The following is a 6,000-nucleotide window of genomic DNA, read 5'->3' on the forward strand; positions in this document are numbered from 1 at the left end:
AAGAAATAAGAAGTCTCACTCTGCATTATTGAAGTGAAAAACAATACATATTACAAAGCAGAGCAGTGTTAACAACCGCTGGGACGTCCAGAATCTCCACCGGTGCGTCTGTGTGGAGCCGCCGAACGACACGAAAGAAAACAAAAGAGAACGCAAACAGAAAAAGCAAAGACGAGGAACAGGATCCAAGAGCTCCCCGCTCACTGCAAACGCTGCAGGGCTGATTTCTTTTACACAGAAACTACTGACAGGAGTCAGAGTGTCGTCGAGGTCTGTTTCCTTATTCATGCAGAAGTTCTTGGCCTTCATTTCTGCCTTTTTGAGATGAGCACATAAATCTATCTTTAAAAAAAACAAGACAACACAACAAGACACTTTGGGAACACTTCATCCTCACTTTGAAGCTGTTTCACACATGCACTCATGGACATTTCTAGAAAAGTTCAGGACACATTTTTTTCTCTTTCAGGAGGGGGCGGGAGGTTAAAACAGTCCGAATCGTGTCAGACGTGTCAGTATGGATGAGTGGCGTGTCGGGAAGTGCAAACAAACCCAATCCAGCCGGTGGAGGCCTGAGAGGAAGAGAGGAGAGACACGAAGCCATTTCAATAAGGTGAGGTCTAATTCATGGAGGTGTGCATTTTAACTAATGTTCATCCCGACCCTCCCTATTGGCTCCTGAGGCAGGAAGTCAGAGCAAACCGACCACACGAGAGAGCGCAGGGCTGCTGCTCGTGTGATCCAAGTCATGTGATTTTAGCACAAAAAAAAGCATTAATGCTACGAAGAAGATCAGTCAAATTAAATTGTTAAAAGTTATAGTTGAACAAAAAGTTTATATGCAATACGTAAAAAAGTATGTTAACATCAACAAAACATATTTTGGCCCCCGATGTCCCCAAGTCTGCACCTGATTCCTCTCGGAGTGTCTGAGTTGACTCTCCAGCTTGAGCAGTTTACAACTTTGAAACTTGTTTTTCCAACATGTCCGACACCACATGAATGCAACATAAGTCACAGACGTATGGTGCACATCCTCACCTCTAGATGTCACTAAATCCCACACAAGAACTAACTCAGAATTTAAAAACCAGGCTGTAGTGAGTGTAGACCTGAGTGAGTCAAAACCAGTGTTGGAGATGAAGACTTCGTCACTGCATGACTTCACAGCTGCTTCGTGGATGTTTTCAGAAGGTGTGTCAGCCACTTTATCCATCTGAAAAATAAATCCGGGCACAGCAATGCTTCATTGAAATCACTTTCTGAACGAGTCCTACCTACGGCGTGACTCAAGTCTCTGTGACCCGAGACTGCAAGGCACAAAACAGATACTTTCATCCTAGTTCTTGCATGATCACCACAAAGGGAAGCAACATTTGCGATGTTAATCTTTTAACGAGGACCGTGTTTCATCACAGTGAAGGAATGTGTGTCTCATCCAACCTGTGTTTGTCTAAAAGCACCTCAGAGCCCGGTTTGGCTCCAGCCCTGAGTAAACTGAGTCTGCAGAGAGAAAGAGAGAGAGGATGTACGACAGAGACAAAGGAGCACAGGAACAATATCTGTCTTTATCTAGCACACTCTGCTTGCCTCTCTCTCTCTCGCTCTCTCTCTCCTGTTTAATGGGTTACTGAGGCTTTAAGGGATTTAGTGAGGAGTTTGAGGGTCTTCGCCTCGGTCTGAATTGCGTCAACATCTGCTGGTAGAGTGGCAGAAACCTCAGAAGGCAGATAAAGCTGCTGAGAGGCCCACACACTGCTCAGGTGATATGCATGGATAACTCATCTGTACACACATCCAGCACTGTTGTCTCATTGTGTTGAATATAAATGTGGGATGAACAATGCAAGGCAGAGCTTCCTGACTTGTGTTACAGCCTGCAGGGTCTGACAGTGGCTCACTTTTCTTCATCCGAGTTCCTACATTTAAAATAATAAATTCACCTCAGGGAGAGAGAGACCAGACGGTGGACTTATGTTACGACCCGGCTCGAGGGGGGAAAAGGAAGTAACATAACAACTAGCTGGAGTAATTTATTACATATTAAATAAAACTGTGACAAGAGAGGCAGAAAGGACCAACAAGCCTGCTCGAATAAATAACAGAACGACTCTCCAAGTGTTTTAAATTAGTGAAAAGGAATTAACATAAAATCTAACTAAGCTTGCTCACGAACCAATCAAATCAACAGATGAGCAGCACCCTGAACAACACGACTACCTGACCCATCAGTCCAAACGGAAAAACAAGGTCCTCTGAGAACAAACTGCGCTGCGAGCCAAGACTGTGGAGCTGGCCAAGCTTCTTAAAGGAGCGAGTGGAAAGGTGCTCTCCTCTGATTGGCTGATTTGTTCTGCTGCAGCTGCATACCAATCAGGGTTCACCAGCTGCTGCAGCAGCAGCCGCAGAGGCACAGGTGAACGATATCTGGTCTGGAGAAGAGAGACACACACACACACACACACACACACACACACACACACACACACACACACAATATTGAGTCCCACAGAAGTTCAGTTCAGTGAAGAAGGTCAATATGCAATATTAGACTGTCAGAAGTCATTTTACTTACAGATCATTAAATCTGGCCTCTTCAATTAAACTCGACGAACCTCCAAAAACATCTGAGACTTTTTCTGTTTTACTTTGTCTCCCTCTGCTGGTGTTTAAATGTCACTTTCAAGCTGTTGCGCAGTCGCACTGCATTGAAGTTTAGCTGCTTTTAGTCCATCTGCAGTTATTGATCACACACGTTTCAACCTGCTACCCCAAAAAATAAATCTGCCAGAGACTGAGGACCCCGACAGTCCGACAAACGCTCCTATAAGCGTGACTTTGCCTTTCTATTTTGATAAATATGTTTGGTGAGTCACACATTTGAGGGTAAAATTAGTATGATAAGTGTCTGATATGACAGTCTCAACGTTTGAAGGAACTTGGTTGATCCACCCAGACTGACAGACTGATGGGGACTGAGCAGCAATGATGCCACATGCCATGACTCTGATGAAACACTTTGACCAGATGAGCAGCTCCTGAATGCATCCCCATCATAAACTGTGTAATTGGACATTTCAGGAACTTTCCCCATGGGAAAGAACCTGCAGGGACCAGGGTCTAAATTGTAGAACCATAGGATAACATTTCAAGGACAAGCTGAACATCTATGATAGGAGGAGCAGCTGCTTGCTCTATCCCCAAAATAAAACCTTCCTGGAAACAAAGACAACAATGTGTGGAAGTCCCTGGAAGAGTAAAAGATGTTTTCTGCTTCCTGAAAATACAACAAGGGCTTTATAAAGTTTATAAATCCTAAAACACATATATGTATTCATATTCTAAGTTCTTCGATGACACAACTACTGCTGCAGGTTAAATGTGAGGCCTGTTCATCGGCATGATCGGAGAAGAGAATCCCCTGAAAGCAGCTTAGTGGTTGGATTACTGTGCTAAGATGATTTCCCCTGATTACATGATATACTATGTGACTTTATCTGATCATGTTGTTTCCTAGTTTTGTAATCTTGGCATAAACAGGACCATAAAAGGGGTTAAAAACAAGCCTGTATGTGTGACACACACAGTTGTCTTCTCCTCTCTTGGCTCTAACAGAAAGTGAAAGAGCTTCAGAAAAATCACAGCCTGATTTAAAAAGCAGAGATTAAAGCTGGTTGTGTCTTTAATGAATTAAAGTGAAGATTTTGAGGCATAAAGAGCAGCAAAATGTAAAAAAAGAAAAAGAAAAAGAAAAAACTTTCCTTGCAGCTCTCTGTTTGGCCACACGAGGGCAGCAAAGTTACATACCTGTTGGCTGAGATCACGATGACGCTGCATGCCCATATATGGTCAGAAGGGTGTGGAAGGAAGCGACAAAGAAGTTAAACGCTCTCTGTCAATAAACAGAAGAAATGTGTTGCCATGGTGACCTAAATTTATCTGCTTAACGCACCTCAAAGATGACTGGCTTCCTTTTAATAGAATACAAGCAGACAAAGGATTGAACTCTCCTTTATAAACTTTATTTAATTCACGTTGTCACTTAAATATTACTCGTTTATATCACAATTTATACAGATCGTGTTTGTTTTTTAAATCCCTGCCAGTTCTTTTTGTTGTTCTTTTTTTACAATGTGTTTTTGAATTATCTTAACAAATCAGGGTATTTGTAACACCATTTAAAACAAAACTAATTTACAAAAAAATAAAAGATATAGCTTAATTAAAAAACTCTAAATTGTAAAAAAAAAAAAAAAAAAAAAAAGATAGAAAGAGAGAGAGAGAGAAAAGAAAATCAAAATAAATACCAGGATTAAATATGGTTTCAAAAGATGATGAAGACCTCAGCCTAGGGATATCACTGAAAAGATCTGATAGATTATGAAGTGTAATTTTACAGAAACAGAATTTATTCTATATATTCAGTTTTTTTCGATCATGTACTTCCTTACTTTCCCAAAACAAACATGATGTTTTGGCTCTTGGAGCTGCACTCTGTGTGAAACGCTGTGTATGTCAGGTTTACTCATAAACTGTTTGATTTATTTACAAGTAACACAAAAACATTACAATATTAAGAAACACTTGTTTTATACTTCATATCGGTTGCAATCAAGGGTTTCTTAAGGAAATGTTTCATCATTGCTTATGGAGAGATAACTTAGCTAGACTCACCCACAGAGCTTCAGACTGTTGTTTAATCACATGCTTATGAGTCACGTATAGAATAAAAAAGAAGGTGTGTCACCGAGTGGTTCAAATGAAACACAACATTGAAATCGTCCTGTGACAGACACACACAGTCTGTCCAGGTGTTGGACACACACACAGTAAACCTGACGAGCAGATGATGGAGGTGCTCGTCACTTCATATTTATATTGTCTGCTTTAGAATGAGTGGATTGAGCTGCAGACACATCACAGTGTTCAGAGAGTGAATTGTAGTGATGTTCTCTGAAAGTGTTTTTATTTAACATATCAAAATAAAAGGAATAATCTCTTTATTTACTGAAGCTTTCTGGAGTCCCTGAAGGCATCACAGGGGACGTTCAAGTCCATTAAGATAATCACTGAGTGAAATATTTAAGCCCCTGTGGTCCCACCTGTTGTTGTACATTCAGTATTATTATAAAGATGACTTTGTGCTAACAGAGTGCTTGTTTGTAGCCTTCATGTACACACATCTTTCCTTTTAGTCTGCTTTCAAACATACTGTCAACATGAAATGTTACATACATTATGTCTGCTTTTAGGTAGATTCATGCAAATGTCCAAATACAAAATGAGAACGAACATGATGATTTAAATAAGTTCAAATGTGTTCATGAATATGCCAACTCTAAAAGATAAATGAAAACCAGAGGCAGATTTAGTTGTGTGTGTGTTACGTCTTTATTTGGATGGAGTAAGAATTCAGGAAGAGAGAGTGTGCAGGGCGAGGAGCCACAGATCGGATTCGAACCCGGCTGCACGCCAACCACTTACTGTAGGCTACCCACCTAAGCACATTTTCATTGGCTAGATGTGTCCTGAAAAAAAAAAAAAAAAGATCTCAAACTCAAAACATTATTAACAGCCATGTGAAGATATTTCTGAAGAACACTATTCAAACACAGGCGAGGTGATGATTCTCCCAAACAAAGGCCAGTCAGGCCCGTTGCCTTTGTTGCGTTTTGCACATTGTGCAGTCTGTCTGCACGAGTCGCTGTCAGACACAATAGCTGCTGCTGTATTGCATCATCAGCTAATTGTGACCCAGGAGATGTCATTCCTGAATGTAGAAGTGTGTTGTTGATTTTATTCAGACTTTTTTTTCATGCAGCTGTCTCGTAAGTCTTCGAAAGACATTTGGACATTTTATTGGGAAAATGTGTCTTTCAGTAAAAGGTTGAATTCACGTGAAAAACAGCCACCTCTTGCAGGAGAGTAAAGGGGGTGGCCCTGTGTGTGTGTGTGTGCGTGTGTGTGTGTGTGTGTGTGTGCGTGTGTGTGTGTGCATCT

The sequence above is a fragment of the Symphodus melops genome, assembly GCF_947650265.1.
Source record: "Symphodus melops genome assembly, chromosome: 6".
NCBI classification, from domain to species: Eukaryota; Metazoa; Chordata; class Actinopteri; order Labriformes; family Labridae; genus Symphodus; species Symphodus melops.